Source organism: Eufriesea mexicana, unplaced genomic scaffold (assembly GCF_001483705.2).
Source record: "Eufriesea mexicana isolate 0111107269 unplaced genomic scaffold, ASM148370v2 scaffold382, whole genome shotgun sequence".
In the NCBI taxonomy this organism is placed as follows: Eukaryota; Metazoa; Arthropoda; class Insecta; order Hymenoptera; family Apidae; genus Eufriesea; species Eufriesea mexicana.
The window spans coordinates 61,202-79,097 of record NW_016908540.1 but is presented as its reverse complement, the minus strand read 5'-3'; positions in this window follow the sequence as shown (position 1 = coordinate 79,097).

Here is a 17,896-nt window from a genome sequence, read left to right as displayed (position 1 = left end):
CCTCCACGAGCGTCTACGCAAATTCGAAGCCGAGGCTGTCAGCCACCCTCGCCTGGAACGAGCCGCTGGAATTAAAAATGCACGGTGAACGGTGGCGCTGCGGTAGCGCGAACGGCAGCGGCCATATTTCGCGGTGGCGCTGTAATCGCAGAATCCGTGGCCTTAGACATTAACGTTCATTAGGCGGGTCGTTAAGACGGGAAGAAACGGCGCGTACCGGAATTTCTGCCGCTCGAAATAATATTTCTGCCGCGGAGGCGTGCGAGAGTGTCTTGGTGTCCAACCGGAGCGTTCACGGAGGTAGAAACAGTGAAAAAGGGAGAAGAGAAGAGTAGCCACGGTGGTTTATTCGCGGGAGAGGATAGTTGCGAGAGTGTCTTGGTGTCCAACCGGAGCGTTCACGGAGGTAGAAACAGTGAAAAAGGGAGAAAAGAAGAGTAGCCACGGTGGTTTATTCGCGGGAGAGGATAGAGAGAGAGAGGGTGAGAGAGGCCTCGGTATGCAAATCGAGGCTTTAGCTTCGATATAGAGAGCCAAGGTGCGCGCGATTCGAAGGGACTGCTGCCTCCGCCGTTCGCCATATATCCTCGTAATTAAGTCGGTCCCTCTTATTAAGCACCGCGCGTTCGCTAGGTATATAGTGTCGCTGATTAAAGGACACAGCCCGTGGCGACGATTCTCCCCATCCAGGACGTACATTATATCGTTGACATCGCCTGTCTTCGTTTTCTAAACATTCGCCGGCTCGAGAGGCTTAGACGAGGTAATCGATGACGTGGTTATGGGAAAAATTTTAGAACAGGCAACGGATGTCGTCGGTTTTAGAGGAGAGGGGAGGAAACCGGTGGATTGGTCGTATGGTTACTCTTGCGTGATGCGAATAATTTGTTCTTCTTGGTAAGTAAAGGAAGTTTCATTGGCTTTTGTTGTTATTAATTAGTAAACAGGGTAACAGTTGAGTTACTATACAATTCGTGTCGTGATATTGGTTGTTAAACGATTTTTAACACTATGACTGCTTTTTGTATGATACGTTCAGGGGGCACGATAAAATTTCCATTATTCTTAGGATACAATGATGAATTATTAAACAATATTGCAAAGAAAAGAAAAATGGTGCAAATTATTAATTATTAATAATTATGTTACTATTATATTAATATTATATTAATAAAATGTTAACCCTTTGCACTCGACAATTTCTTGAATAGAAAAGAGTAAAAATTCGAAGATTCTGTGCAAAAAAACTGACGATACTTTTTTGAGCAGTAAATAAGGAATTGTATAATAATAGAATTGTAGAATTATTTGACTTCGACACTTCGCACATTGTTACATTACATTAAATTTGATACATTAATTAATATCGATCTTCCAAATTTTATGAAATGGTGACTGAAGGTCAGGTTAGGTTATTCGTAATTAATGTTTTGGTATCTACCTTTGCTTTTATCCCTTTCGACTGATTGAGAAATTGGTTTCAATAATATGAAATATTTTTTTGCGTGTCATTGTGAATGAAATTCGGAGAATCCTTTTGACAATTTAATCCTCGTTTTCTAAGTGTTTTCTTTCTTTAAATTTTGGCATTCTGCGGTTCGAAAAGGACGTAGGGAACCTGATTAGGCGTTGGAATTTCCAGGGAATTTACCTTGGTTACTAAATTGTATTCTCTCTCTCATTCACTGGAACTATTTCTTATTCCACTCATTTAATCACTGGTGAACGCTGCTAGAATTATTTCCCGCGAAACATTCCTTAGCTTCCTAACAAGAGACTCGACAGTGTGTATTAAAATCTCCTTCCTCCCATAATGACTGCTTTCATGGAATAAAATTCATATTCTTTTCACAAAATTTATCACACATACACAAACTATTCAGGGGTATCCAAAAGGGAAATACTATGAAAGAGTTTCTCTGGAACACGTTCAATATAAATAAACTAATTCGTTTGGGCAGAACAGTGACCAAATATTTAAGCAAAATGTAGAATATTTGTCTAAAATCTTTCTTTGACAATTTCAAACACAAAGAGATCATACATCTTGGCACTCCTCTTTCACCCATTGACCACTCTGCAGTACCAACTATCTAAAAAACAAAGAACCCGACACTGACCTATATCATGACTGTCATTTCCCTCCACCACTCCTAAGTGCTTGGAAAAGAAACAGGAAAAGCCAATTAACGAGTGGAACCTCGAGCGAAAGACCTCGAGGAAAAAATGGAAGGAACGAGGAAAGAGAAGGAAAAGGTGGAAGATATTTCCACGTTTGCAGAATATCGTTTGATTTGACGCCAGCAAGTCGGAAAGGCAGCTTCTCAATCCCCTTTTCCTATTGGCCACGGCGCGTTTCAGTCGCTCGCGACAGCACGGTCGCGCCGCATTCCAGCCACGCGCCTTGCCTAGGAACACTGGCGTAACTACCGGCCTTAACGAGGCGATTTGTCAAGTGGCCTATCCCGCGGCCCACGATAAGAAGACACGTCGACCGCGATGACGATTACGAGGCGATCGGTCGTGAAATGCCACCGGTGATCGGGCCCGATTGTCACCGGACGTTGCGCGGTGGCGCTGCGGCTTCGACAAGCCGATCGAAAACGGTACTCCCGGGGTTTCCTGCCTTTCTTGCGTCCCTCGTCCGTCGAACAAAGCGAAGACGACTTCTCACTTGGAGCAATCTTTCTGTGGAGAGAACCGTTCAACCGAGCAAGCGAAATTAGACGGAAAATGCATTTTACGACTCGTCTTCTTACGATTCTAATTGACTGAACTTTATTCGCTTCAAACGTGGACCAAAGGAGAGTTAGTCCAATATAAATTTTTCTAGATGTCATATTTAAAATTGAAAAATTTTATTCGTATTTTATCAAGTTTTCCGAAGAATTATCTGTAATATAATGAAATATTTGAGGAAGAAAGATGTAATTTCAGCTTTATAGAATAGGAAGAGGAAAGGTTTTTCTATTTACATAAATTTTGTGCGAATTATAAATTTGCAATGTATCGAAATTATTTAAGTATGAATGTATAAAACAACTACATCGTAATTCGAAGAGAAAGAGTTGCAATTTCAATTTTACTAAATACTAGAGATGGATATTTCTTAGCTTTTCCATTTCGAATTGCACATGCCAAACAAGAATGTAAGGCACGTTGCAAAGTGATAAGTAGTAATTGAATCAGCTCCAAATACAAACTACGAATTTTCAGTGTCAATTTATCTGAAATCGTTGTACGTCAGACGGAAATGTTACAAGAAGCAAATATCTCGGTATCTCTCCGTTTCCGCTCAAATGGAACAAACCGGAGGAAAAATCCGAGACGCAACGTTACGAAACAACGAGCAGTAACGTCTCTGAACGAAAAGTCGAGCAAAACGAGGATTCTTTGCCCGTATCCCAGAGCTAGAAGATCGTCGAACCTCCGGCGGTGTAGTGGAAAAAAGAGGCGCAAGAAATGGGCAGGAACCGCGGCTATTTTCCGAAATCCCGGCTACCTACGTCAATGGGAGTCTGCTAGGTACAGCAAGAGCAGCAAAAGCAGCACGAGCCGAGGCTGTGTAGTCGCGGTCGAGCGGAGGCGGTGGGAGCCGTCCGCTCCATCGTGGCGTGGAGAAGCGAAAGAGAAGCAAAAAGGAGCCGCACGGCGAAAAGGCGCGGGTTTGCGTGGTAGGGGATGAACGTCGAGGTGGTGGTGGCAGACGAAGAGAATGGTATCAGGACGGTCGAGGATGGGAGCGAGAGAGCAGAGCCGCGACACAATCACGTCCTGCACGCGCCGTGCCCGGAGCCACTTTCAGACGCTGTTACACGAGGCACCGGCTCTCCTTTTCTCGACTTCCGGACGCGCAAAGTACGTTTTTATGTCGGAAACTTTCCGTTCCCTCTGCCAGCTTCGTGCTGCCGCACGTGTGCCTTTCCGTGGCTCGTAGAACGCGCTGGAATATTAAAAATCGGCTTATTCAGGGTTACACGCGAGTTCTAGAACGCTTACGTTGAAAATCGCTGAAATATGTACGTTGAATGGAAAATTTCGAAGCGATATGGTAGGTGTGGTAGAAAGGAGATTAGAGGATCATGTTGGTAAAGTTGGAAAATAATTGATGGATACACTAAACAGTTACGGTTGGTTTACTGGAGATACGGACCGTGGTGGCGCTAGTGAGTTACGCGAAGAATCGTGCGCAGGCTGCCACAAGCAACGTTGCATTGGAACTTCTTACGTTTCAATTAATGACTACAATTGTATCTTATTTATGCAGTATCTTTGTGATTCACTGATGGCACGTCTGGAGATACGGACCGTGGTGGCGCTAGTGAGTTACGCGAAGAATCGTGCGCAGGCTGCCACAAACAACGTTGCATTGGAACTTCTTACGTTTCAATTAATGACTGCAATTGTACCTTATTTATGCAGTATCTTTGTGATTCACTGATGGCACGTGTTTTTAATACGAAATACCTAAGATATTAATATAAATATAATATAAAATACTTGAAGTAGTAAAGAGATATTGGAAAGAAAAATTGTAGAGGCTTGTTAAGTCTGACTGACAATTTGTTTCTCATTGAACGAGTAGAATTTCTAAGAATTTTCCAGATGATTCCTTTATGGTTGATGAAAAGAGGTTGAAAAATAATGACGCTTATAAATCGATCTTTTCAACAGGCAATCGTGAAGTTCAGTAACTTGTCGACCAGACTGTATTCTATATAGTGTAAATGTAGTACTTGAACTCTATCTAGGACATCCTTCGCCTACATATTAATTCAACCACTCAATTGATCATTTAATTAACTCAGTTGTAGACCATCGAAAGTTCAATCAATGACTGCAGGACAAATGATTCAGCTAATCTAACGTCAATTGGCCGTCGAAAGCCATTCAAGCCGCACGAACGTTTCTAACCTATAATATCATCTATCCGTTTTCATCTCGATCTTCTCTCGCTTACTCCAAAAATACAAAGTGCCGAAGAAAAGAAAAAGGGGAAGATCAATTTACATGGCGAAATAGTACGCCGGATAAAACGGTGCCTCTATATCTGGTTAATCAATTTGCACTAAATTACACCTCAGCGTCACCCCGAATCCCCGAGTCTCTCATCGAGAATCTATATCCTCGATCGGCGGCAGACCTTCGACCGAAATGTCAGGTTCTCGAATCACCGTGGATCAAAGACACCATGGATCTCGTTGGATTCGTCTCGTGTAACATTACTTCGATCACGATCGCCGCTCGAGGCGCGCACAGGCGTCTGACCCATGCGCTTCTAGCGCTCGAGGCAGCCTCGAAGTGTGGGAACTCCTCACCTCGAAGCCTCCCGACGACCTTTGCCGGCAACCTGCAACCGCATATCTCGCTGCACCCTTGAAACACCGGCATAGATACGCCTCGACACGGTTCCCTTTTTGCTTCTCCTTTTTTCTCGCCTCTGCTCCTTCTTTTCCCGCCTTTTTCCTTTTCTCCTCCCCGTCCACGACCCGGCCGGGCCCAAATGGAGTCCTCAGGATAACGGGTTCAAGGTGGACCATTAGCTGTGACGTATTCCGGTTTACAGAGGAACGTATTGTGTCGAGCTGATTGCGCGCCGCGGGCAGAATGCCCGCGCTGCCATTTATCTTGCGCCTTCGCGAGCTCGCAGAAAAAGCGGCGATCGGGAAAAAACGCGGCGCTGGGAAAAAATGATCGAATCGGCCGTGGATTGAGCCGTTCGACGTGGTTCCAATTGAAGTCGAGTCCCGTGGCTCTCTTCGCTTCGCTCGGCCATTTGCTTCCTTTTCCAATCACCGTCCTCGCAAAATTTGGCCATTTTGTAGCGGTGAGTAATTGGGTGCAGACGTCACGCGTGTGGTCTTTATTCGTTTATTACTTAGTTTTTGGTTTTTGCATTTTCATTTCGGATTTTTCATTGTTTATCGCGTAATAGAAGACTTCGTGGGGATTCCTGTTAAGACGTACGTATCAGTGGAATTTGATGGCTGTATATTATCAGCTGATTTCTGATTTAATTGGAATTAAAAAATTGTTCACGTCGGGATTATAAATTTACCGTTGTAGTAAAAATTAAATAGTAAAGTAAACTCTACATTCTAGCAATATATCGTTAATCCCTTCCTTTGCGTTTTGTCTTTTGTCTCCCGTTTTCTGGAGACGTTCTGTGATCTGCGTGGCCCTAAACAGGCCAGTTCTAACCTTCGCCATTAGATGCGAGAATGTTCCAGTGTTTCTGTGACAATTGCCTGACAACGTGTGTACTACGTCGTTGGCGATTCTGCGACAAAAGCATTATGACGTCTGTGGCACGTTTTTCCAGCGCAAGTGGTTAATAAACATCTATACTGTTTTTCCACCATTTCCACTGACTACTGTTCCACTGCGTTATAATCCCTGAACATTTACGAATCACGAAACTTAATTAAAATTAATTAAAATTAATTAGCGAATTAGAGGAATTTTTTGGAATTTTGTTTCTCCTTGTTGGACCTGAATTATTTGAATTGAAGCACTACAGGAAGATGGAGAGGATAAAATAATACGCGTTAGTAATACGATGTATCGTGAATGGAAGATTGCATGGTATCATGTGATTCCTTTATCCTCCATATGAGTAACTGTTATGGTAGCTGTTTTATAAATTTCATAGCTAGTAGGTATTTTTAGTCTCGCGATTATTCGTCATATTTTTCGTTTTCTCAACAGTCCCCCGAGTGTTTGTATAGTTCCGTAAGTTTGTAATATCCAAGGCATTTCCTCTATTAACTTTTTAATTGCACCTTCGATACACACTGTGCCACGTTTAGAACACAGAATTGTTCCCTTCCATTTCGAAACAGTTATCCCGATTATTTCATTCCATAATATTTAATCGAATCGCACGATTGGAATGTAGATTGAATTTTCCACCAATTTCATTTTTATTCTCGTATTAACATCGTAAAAATCCAATAATATTATTTTGTAATGGGAAACGCGTTTTATTATTGCAAAATAAATTCAACATAAAAGGCAGATTCTTCTCCTCTGACATGATCTTTGTAACGCGTAATTCAAATATCTCAAAATATTTCCCGCTCCATAAAATCGATTTAAAATCGCCGATCGATCGAATAACAAAATTCTGAAATTTCCAGAACTCGATTATTTTTTCTCGCAAGTTGGCAACTTTTTCTCGCAGCATCTCGATCGTTGCGTGGAATATCGGAAATGCGAGAGCGCGTTCATAAATTACAGTGAATCGTAACTGCATGGAATTCTCACGATTGACACTGTCATTAACTCACACGGAAATAAAGAGGCGTCTGATTTTTAACGCGAAAGATTCCACGGACGTTGCGTCGATGTGATCGTAAGCATCGTCGATTACGTTACACGAGGTGTGTTATCAAACCGTAATTATAGTGATTTCCCCTCTGTCCGTGGCTACTTTTAAGATTCTTTTTCCACGATAGACAAGCCAGACACGGGGCAAGGTTCAAGGCGAATTACTCGACATTTAACGAGTTTCTAGTTGCTTTGCTTGTTGATTCGCGTGTCGGTATCGTTGTTTACTAAACGCGTTAAACCGCCTTTTCATGGAGACGAAGAACACGTTTCACGCGGCTCGAAAATAAAACGAAAATTAGTAGACCGAAGAAAAATTCCTGGTTTTATATATATTCGCGTGTAATGCGAATTTTATATTATTTCCTCGTCGATCAATAGTGGTCATTTTTATCGAGGCTATAAGTAGTTAATAACGCGTACAAATTCGCCTTTTTCTTCGCTGGATGGTTGAATTCAGATGTCTATGGCGTTCGATCGAGGAAACGATATTTAATTGCACGCTATCTGCTTAACGTTAATGCTTCCCAGTTATTTAGTTCCTGTGATAACATGCCAATTTCTCGAGGAAATTTTGCACTTGCAGGCGGGTGAAATTATATAGGAATTCGTTGAATTCTCGCGAAGGAAAGTGGCGAGTTGATTAGTGGAATGAGACCTTTCGCGTACGCCATCTTTCTTCTACCAACTACTCGTTTAATACCTTACCGAAGGAATTACGCGAGAAAATAATACGTGGCATCGTAAAATTCCAGTTTGTTAATAAAATTTGTTAATAAATTAAATACTTAGTTAAAGATTTATTAAAAATATTCTATACACGGTTTCATCCATCAGGAATTATAGCGTATAGAGTATTATATTAACCCTTCGCACTCAACGATTTTTTGGCCAAAGAAGAGTAGAAATTCAAAGATTCTCTACTAAAAAACTGACGATACTTTTTTGAGCAGTAAACAAAGAATTATAAAATTATCTGACTTCGATGCTTCGCATACTGTTACATTACATTAAATTTGATGTATTAATTAATATCGATCTTCCAAATTTTATGAAATGGTGACTGAAGCTCACCTCTCGAGTGCAAAGGGTTAATATTCAAGAATAATATTTTTATGTAAATATAAGTATAAATATACTAGAAATCGATGTCGAAAAATCACCTTTCTTCTAAAATAGTTAAAGGGAAGAATACCAAATTCTCGAGACAAAGATTCCCTCTAATTACCCTAATCCAAATTTCACCCAGAGGATTAATCTACAATTCTATACGGTAGAATAAAAATTTCCGAATAGAAGAAATTAGAAATTTGCTGGCAAAAATTGAACGGAATATAGAAGAAAGGAGGCACGGAGGAGCAGAAACGAAGAGATAATCCGAGGGATCTCTCCCCGTGACCTTTCGCCACGAGCAAGTAAGGATCGGGGCCCGCTACGCGACCATGATCTTCGATCTGGATCGAACGGGTGATCCGGTTTCTGGTCCCATCGAAGGTGAAGGCTCGCAATTACTATCACAATGGCGAATCCTCGAGTCCTGCGACCTAAGTACAGGCTACGATCAGGGCTTCGTTCGCGGATCGTTGCGTCCCCCGCGATTGCATCGTCAATGATTGCTGCTCGCGTTCGAGGAGGGACCTTAGGCCCTGCAGCTGCGTTTACATGTTCATCGACTCCTTCGTACCTTGGCAAAGTCAACCGCGGGATTTTTGCGCGGCGTTCATCGCCGGACGGCTGTCAAGTGTTTGCTCAACGCTTTAACCACGTTTTTCCTTTTCTTTTCTTAGAATTGCACACGGCTCCAAAGTTTCTTCCAAGGCACCTTCCCTTTCTAGTCGACGATTCGAAATTGTCAATTTCATCTTTCATGGACAAAATGGAGAATCCTTGGCTTTTTGGTTATCCTGGAATTAATTTCTTAGGAGATTAGATTCTCGTGGAATTTTAAGGAATATCAAAAGCTTCGATGATTTCTAGATTTTATATTTTAATTAGGCAATGAAAAATGGATTTAAAGAAATACTAGTTCTTTTTGCCAACTCCTGAAGAGATAAATAAGTTTTCAAACAGAGTTAGAAATATATGCTATCACGTTTGAAATCTTTCTTGACAGGATTTTTTGAAAGCCACGCGTATTTTTCGTGTTTTTATATTGATCATTGAACCTACTATCCGTCTGAGCAACGATTCCTCTGCATCGACGAGCAATCGTTAATTAAATATTCCATGACTGAGCATTAGTCGAATGCGATGCAGATGAGATTCACGGAGAACATCGCCAGTTCGAATATATTTTTTATTTTAAATACTCGGGATAATGGTCGAAGAGCAACATCTCCTTCTTTTTAAGAAGATCTCGTGTGAAATACGCGTGTTCATAATTACAAATTTCCAAGTATAATTGCAAATCATAATCGGGGAAAAATCTCTGAATAACGAGAACTCCTGTGCCTATAATTACATTTTGTATTTAAAGAGCCATATTCCATTCGATTGGATTTTCAAACGACCGTTCCTCGAGCCATTAGTCAACCGAATCAATGGCAGACCTGTCCCACATTTTCGAATCATCGGGACTTCATTGTATTTACCTTCGAGAACAATGGAACAATTTAAAGAAACCGTGCTTTCATACATTTCTCTGCATCTGAATTTCATCGGCAAGAAGATCCGCGGACTGCTTTCCACGGGAAGCCAGCCATTGTCAGCCGAGTCCGATATTAATACCAAAAAGCCTGGAATTAATACCCGCACCTGTACCTCCTCAACGATCGTGTCAATATCCCGGTACCATTCTCACATGACCTTTAACCCCTTGGTTATTGTGGGCGCCCATAGGCGCTTAGAAATTTTGCGTTTGTGACACAAAATACACTTATAGGCGCTTAGAAATTTTGCGTTTGTGACACGGAGGACCTCTGTAGGCGTTTAGAAATTTTGCGTTTGTGACACGGAGGGCGCCCATAGGCGCTTAAAAATTTTGCGTTTGTGACACGAAGGACCCCTATAGGCGTCTAGAAATTTTGCGTTTGTGACACGGAGGGCGCCCATAAGCGCTTAGAAATTTTGCGTTTGTGACACGGAGGGCGCCCATAAGCGCTTAGAAATTTTGCGTTTGTGACACGGAGGACCCCTATAGGCCCCTAGAAATTTTGTGTTTGTGACACGGAGGGAGCCCATAGGCGTTTAAAAATTTTGCGTTTGTGACACGAAGGACCCCTATAGGCGCTTAGAAATTTTGCGTTTGTGACACGGAGGACCCCTATAGGCGTCTAGAAATTTTGCGTTTGTGACACGGAGGGCGCCCATAAACGCTTAGAAATTTTGCGTTTGTGACACGGAGGACCCCTATAGGTGCTTGGAAATTTTGCGTTTGTGACACGGAGGATGCCCATAGGTGCTTAGAAATTTTGCGTTTGTGACACATAGTGCGCCTATAGGCGCTCGGCGTAGTTTGGATTTCTGACACGGAGGACGCTTGTTTTCACAAAAATGGCGCACATCGTAACTCAATTCCTGCCGTATGGTATGGCCACTACGTATCAAAGTGTGCCGTATTCAAAGGGTTTTGGAACCATTTCGAACGCGAATATTTGCACCGGAGATTTATGCGAAATTTATTTAAGCATCCACCGTGATATGCCGTAACGTATTCGGTATGGAGGTCATTGGCTCGGTTCAAGGCCGGTGACCTTTGAGTAATCGAAACATCGAGTTGCCTGAACGCGACGGATTAACTGGACTATGACCAACGCGTACGCACGTTTGCGTATCTAATGGTGCCAGCTCACCTTTCTCCATCACCGTCGATCCTCGAACACCTGTTTTCAAACATACGCGTGTCACGTTCCTACGCAATCTTTGGAGGCAGCCACACCTGTTTGTCGTCGCGAATGGACGTATCGGACCCCGGCCTGACGAGGAATCCAGCCGCGCCTATTCTTAATTATCTATAGCGTCGACCGGTCCCGAAATCACACTAATTTCGGATGATGGATCGGCCTATGGGGATAGAAGGGACGTTCGGACACGCCGCGTGGAATTTTGGGTACGGGGTTCCAAGCTGTCCGGTTTTTTCGTCTCCGCTTTGGGCAACTGGTATTATTTTTAAGGATACCAGTGGAAAACATTATAGGGATTGTCGGTGACGGTTATTTATTAATAAATTGTAACTGTGTACGAGTGACGATTTAATACGAATTTTCTTACACGAATCTAGATCGATTCTCTTCTCCATTTAACCCTTTGCACTCGGCGATTTTTTCGTTACAGGAAAATAGTAATTCGAAGACTTTCTGCTATAAAGTCGACGATATATCTAAAACGGTATATAAGAAATTATATGAAAATTAAGACGTAGAATTATTTTACGTCGATATTCCACGCATCGTTGGGTAATTGTAAATTTGATATATTAATTAATATCCATTTTTAGAATCTGATTAAATGGCGACTGAAACGCCTCTCGAGTGCTAAGGCTTAATATAGTGTCGAATTTCACAACTCGATAACAACTCAATTAGCAACAACTGACTGTCTACAACTAAAATTGTCCAATCCAAACTGTCTACAAGAACTGATCTCTGATTGCTCTTAGCACGTTGACAACCGATCACGAAAATCTCCGTGAAAATCTCCAAACGTTGACGATCGGTCACAGAGATTTCCATTTTGCTGGGCATTCTTCCGTGAATAAATTTGTACAAATATTAATTTGTTGCAATATAAGAAAAATACTATCCTCCAACGTTCAATGAAGAATATAAATTTAGCTTTTTAGTAAGAGACTTGATGTCATAAGTCGTTTTGCTCAGAGCTAGGACCTAATATTTAATTATATGCTTGGTTATACGTGAAAGGATGGAGATCAAATACCTGGTCGTCAACGTGTTAACCATTTTTATATATCTTGTCACCATGCACACGTTTTCCGATGCATCCCTTAACATGATCATATTTGATCAAATTGTAGGATACATCGTCTAGGTTTTTTTCCCTATTTACCTGTGCTTTGCTCCTTCGTAAAGCTACGTGTACATGTTGCACGTGAAAAATTCACGATTTTACAATATAAATTCTACGAAATAGAAATATCGCAGATATCAGAAAATATCAAGAAGTAACAGGAATCTCATCCGAGATCATACAGGAATCTCACGTGTCGAAGAATCTGTAAAATGAAGTTGTTACAGGAAGAAGTTAGGATAACTGTGATAAATCGCGATAAAAAGCGACGAGCTCTTCTCACAGACACAGAACCTTTCTTCCATAAGGAAGTTCAAGGTTGTAGAAACTTCGGTGATAGTATTATGGAATATAATAGAATCGCATAATAGAAACAATTTATTACAAGTTTCGCGATTCAAGTGGAAGCTATGTCAAATACTGTCATCTTCCTAAAATTCTCCGACTATATTTAAATACCAGATAGAGGACGTAAGATTAGGGATACGAGTTTTCAGCCCAGTCCAATCGTTTCCTCTCGGTAAAACCGCAAATGTCCAAATTTCCATGGATTTGCATCCGATTTTCCTAACGATCGGAATCACCAGTGATAATTCGAAGGAATTGCAGAGATTCCACACACCTCCGGTGCCTCGACACGAGGAAGTAATAGACGAGTAGAAATTCAGCGGATTCGCAAGAAAAGGACATTCCTGACAACAGGTTAGACCGCATCGGGCTGTCTCTGGATGATCCTCGTCGATTCGAGGGAATCTCCCATCCGGGGCTTTTTATCCGAGACAGTTTTGCCCGCGTGAGTTGCTCGGCCACGCCTGCTGGAACAGCCTGAAGAAGCGAGAAAAAAGGAGAAGAAAGGAGGGAAAAAGGTGGTGTTCTGTTCCCAAGGAAGAGACGTGGCTCGTTCTTGTCCCCCGATCGTTCTACGAGCTCTATCTACCCGGATTCACCGGCCTGATCGAGAAGAGGAGGAGGAAGAAGAAGAAGAAGAAGAAAAAGGTGGAAAAAGAAGTGACACGTGCGTCCAGTCTTCCGGCGACAGGCTGCGCCGGATTTTCACGACTCTTTGAGTGAACCAGTCGCCGATACCGCCAATTAAGCTCGCCTGAGTCGCGATCGAACGACGATTTATCGCCGGTTAAGGCTCCTTTCTTGGACAGACTGGCACTCGCGGCTGGAAATGTTTTCATTCCGGCGGAGGTTCGCCTTGGGCTGCCGCGCGATTAGCACGTCGATGCTTGCCGTGAAATTTAAAGACTGGCAGGTCGAGACTCGAGATCGACCGGGTAGCTTGTTCCCGCTCCGATCGCGTGGCCAAAAGAAGAGGATTGCGACTCGGCTTTGGTTTTGCGGGATAAAGGGTGCTTGCATAGCCTCGTCGCGCTTTGGTAACGGATGTAAGGGGGGAAGATGGATGGTTCGCGACGTTTTTGTTCCATGGATTAGCCGGATGATGGATGCGTAAGGGAGCATGTGGGTATAGGTAATTTTAGAGAACGCAATCAGCTGCGCTGGGAACGGATGCGCGAGGCGCGCTAAGTTGATAGGTAAATCGACGCGAGATCGGTGCAGGCTCTGTTTCTTCGGGTTTCGGTATCCTTCATACTCTTTGGGGTCCTCTTGGCGCGGATGGGATCGGTGATTTTATCGGGAATGCGAGGCTTGACTAATTGGAAGACGCGTTTCATGGTATTGGCTGCATCGCAGATCGTGGAGATGATTTCAGGGATCGAAATTTGCTAGGGTTTGAGGAAAATGGATGGTAGGTGGGTAGACCGATGTGAGATCTCTGAGGGGTGTTTTGGGGACTTTTTGAGTTCTTCGTTATGCGAATGGAAATTCATATCGGTGTCAAACATACGTGTATATTTCTGTCCGACAATTTTAAATATTCCGTTTAAAGGGTAACAAAGACAGGAATAATTGTGACAAATCAGGGTTCGTAGGACGACTGTCACTTTTACCAGAGTGTTTATAAATTGTAAGCATTTGAGGAAAATGGATGGTAGGTGGGTAGATCGATGTGAGATCTCTGAGGGGTGTGTTTTGGGGACTTTTTGAGGTAATCGTGATGCGAATGGATATTCATATCGGTGTCAAACATACGTGTATATTTTAGTATGACAATTTTAAATATTCCCTTTAAAGGGAATAACAAAGGCAGGAATAATTGCGACAAATCAGGATTCGTAGGACGACTTTCACTTTCATCAAAATGTTTATAAGTTGTAGCCATTTCTGGAAAATGGATGACAGGTGGGTAGACCGACGTGAGATCTCTGAGGGGTGTGTTTTGGAGACTGTTTTGAGGTCCTCGTGATGCGAATGGAAATTAATATCGGTGTCAAAGGTATATATGTGTATATTTCAGAGTCACAATTTTGATTTTTCTGTTTAAAGGATAACAAAGACAGGAATAATTGCGACAAATCAAGATTCGTAGGACGACTTTCACTTTTACCAGAGTGTTTATAAGTTGTAGCCACTCGCTCGTAACTATTCGATTGCATCTGTGCGTACCGTGGATTTTTTACTGGTAATAATCTTGTATCAGATAAATCGTTGTAGTCAATGAGACTTCTTAGAACTACATTTACCGTGAACTTCCTCGTTCGTTTCTCCAAACTCCTATCTTCCACTGGATCTACCATTACACGTGACTTCCATGCAGATAAAACTTCAATCTAACCCAATAATTTTTCTAGCCATTCGCTTATCTTTATACCCCTTTACATGCTCTTTACTTACCTTCGCCATTCTACCCGCAACGAATCTACTAACCTCATTACCATTCTGCCTTCAAACGAATCTACTGAGCTCATTACACTTGCCAATGCATTCCTATCTATAAGATTTCCAAGAAATCCCACGTCACGAACCTATGGAACATAAGCGGTTCTTTGAGTGAAACACTTCTTAGAAATATACACCTGTGCGAAATAAATCTGGTAAAAATTCTAAAATTGACCCCTAAGACCATCACTCGCATTCGAGCTTCAAAGATAGCCTAGGTTTCGAAATATTCAAAAATTTTGCCAAGTAAATGTATTACAAATTAAAAAATTAATTACGATAAATGCAGAAACTCGATTTAACGGTTCATTGATATTCTGCAAGGACGATTTCGTAAAATGACGAACTACTTTCTTTTCTCCTCCATTTTTCACTAACATTTTCACGAATATTCGTGTAACGGAGGGATAGAATAGAATATTCTAAAACCGAGTGACGCAGTGCAGTAAAACGCGAATGTAGACGTAGAATTAGTGTTAACTACTTATTTAACACAGGATGAAAAATGTGTCGACGTAATTTATTCTATTTCTATGTCAGAGGTATAAATTTCAAGAGCACCAAATGTGGGTCGACCGAAATGCAGACCAGCGAGGTTCGTGACTGTGAAAGTGGTCTAACCGTTCATCAAAAATCTTAACTCATGACTGGAATTGGGTCAGGACCTCGTAGAAATAGAAATGACCTCAAAGAAAGCCTCAATCTTCAATCTTCTCCCTCTATGCTCCACAGGAGTACACGCATTCGAAACCACCCCTAGTTCCCTCGCGCCTTCCTCAAACCCAAGCTTCACACCAGCATCCCTCTGGAAATATTCGCGAAAGCGAACTTCACCTCATCGTCCCTATTCTCGCGAAATTCTGGTAACATGCGCGAGAACTGGATCCCGATGCTGTTCACTGCCATATCCTGACGCTGTTCACTGGCACATCGCGCCGCGTGGAATGGCGTCGCGCCGCCTCGCGCGGGTCGCGTCCGCGAGAAGCGGCGCGCTTCCCTATTTATTTTCTCGTCGCCAATTAATTCGGCCGCGGTGGCGTGGCGTGGTCCCGCGTGGACGAAGACAAAGCAATCGCGCTCTGGTATCTGCGGTGGCGGGCCGACCGGTCGTTTAATTAGCGAGTATTGTGCAGCGAGAGGGCGACCGCTATCCCTCCGCGCTCGGATATCGCGTAACAAGATCTTATTCAGCGTCCGCCGCAACGGAGGGTTAATGATGCTATCGCCATACAGTGCCAAAGCGATCGCATTACAGATACTATTCCGGCGTATTCGCCGTGGACCGCTTCTTTCCTTTCCTCCATTTTCATCCTTCTCCGACTCTCGCCACTCCGTTCCTTCCCCGAACACCCCCTTCGATCTTTTGTTACCACGGCATGCTTGTCGTATTACCTGCTAAGGATTTCGCTGCGACTCTCGCCGATTAATCGACGAAACCACGGTGAGCCGGTACTTATGAAGATTTTATCGAGACCCTGCTGGGTAGATGCTACAGCGTTCTTGAAATTGTAACGTTTGTTCGACGTGATTCGGGGGTTGTTGCCTCGGTAGAGGGAGTTGGCGAGTTGGGTGGTGGCGGGGGCTTTCAGTGGGTTGGGGATACGTGTTCCTTTCAATGGGTCGTTCCGGGGCTTCCAGATTGCTCAGGTGTAGTTGGAGTATACCCTAGAGCAATTATTGGTTGTGATTGTATTATTGTTCTCAATGTGGTCATACACATCGACTTTGGTTATAGCATCTAGTTTTTGCATGGGTATCAGGCTGGTTGGGGTGTTATATACGATGTTCATAGTGCAGTCATTAGAGATACGGACCGTGGTGGCGCTAGTGAGTTAGCGCCACGAGTGACGAAAGATGAGTCAACATACTGAAACTTCCTATTTTATAACGAATAATACTTTCCACTATTATATATGATGTTCATTGTGCAGTCGTTGAAGATACGGACCGTGGTGGCGCTAGTGAGTTAGCGCCACGAGTGACAATAGATGAAACACCATACTGAATCTTCCTATTTTGTAACGAATGATATTTTCGACTAATATTGTACATTCTTTTCAAATATTATAATAAACGACTCGTTTAATAGTTCATTAGACGATAGCAGATCCCACCTTCCTCGCTCAGATTTGCTAACGAGATTTAGCCTGCTCTTCGCTTCTGATCATATTCTCTGAGAGAAATTTCCACCGGGGTATCGCGATCTCGGCGTTCTTATTCCTTCTTTGACGAAGCGTATACTCTGTGTACACCATTCTTCGACGTTGACGACGCGAAGGTCGCGTAATTTCCAGGTTTCCAGCGACGTTTGTGGGAACGCGAGTCTTCTCACGTCGACCCGATGCAAACCTGCTCGCGAGGATTTCTCGCGACGCGTGAACTGGATGATGGGAAGCGTCTGATTGCGAACGTCTGGATTCACTGGCGGCTGGATCGATATCGATCCGGAATCCAGCCGCTTTGCATATCGCGCTTTCCGACCCGTTCTTAAATGTTTTATCCGTTCGTTGTTGCGTTAACTTAATTGCACCCGCCGCTGCACTTATTCCCTCGCTATTTCACGTTCACCTGTTATCGGTGTACGTAGACACGCGCAACTTGCTGCCGCGAGCGTTACTACGCGAAAGAATGTCGTATCTCTACCCTGCTGCATCTGGTGTCGATGATCCGGCTGATGGAATAAGCTAGGGAAACTTTGCATATGTAGATAAGGTCTTCCTTAGTTATAGTATTCTTATTTCACAGCTTGCTTCGGGAAAATCCGAGGAGAGCAGTACACGTGTGTATTCGTGTGCAAAGACTGTATTGTATA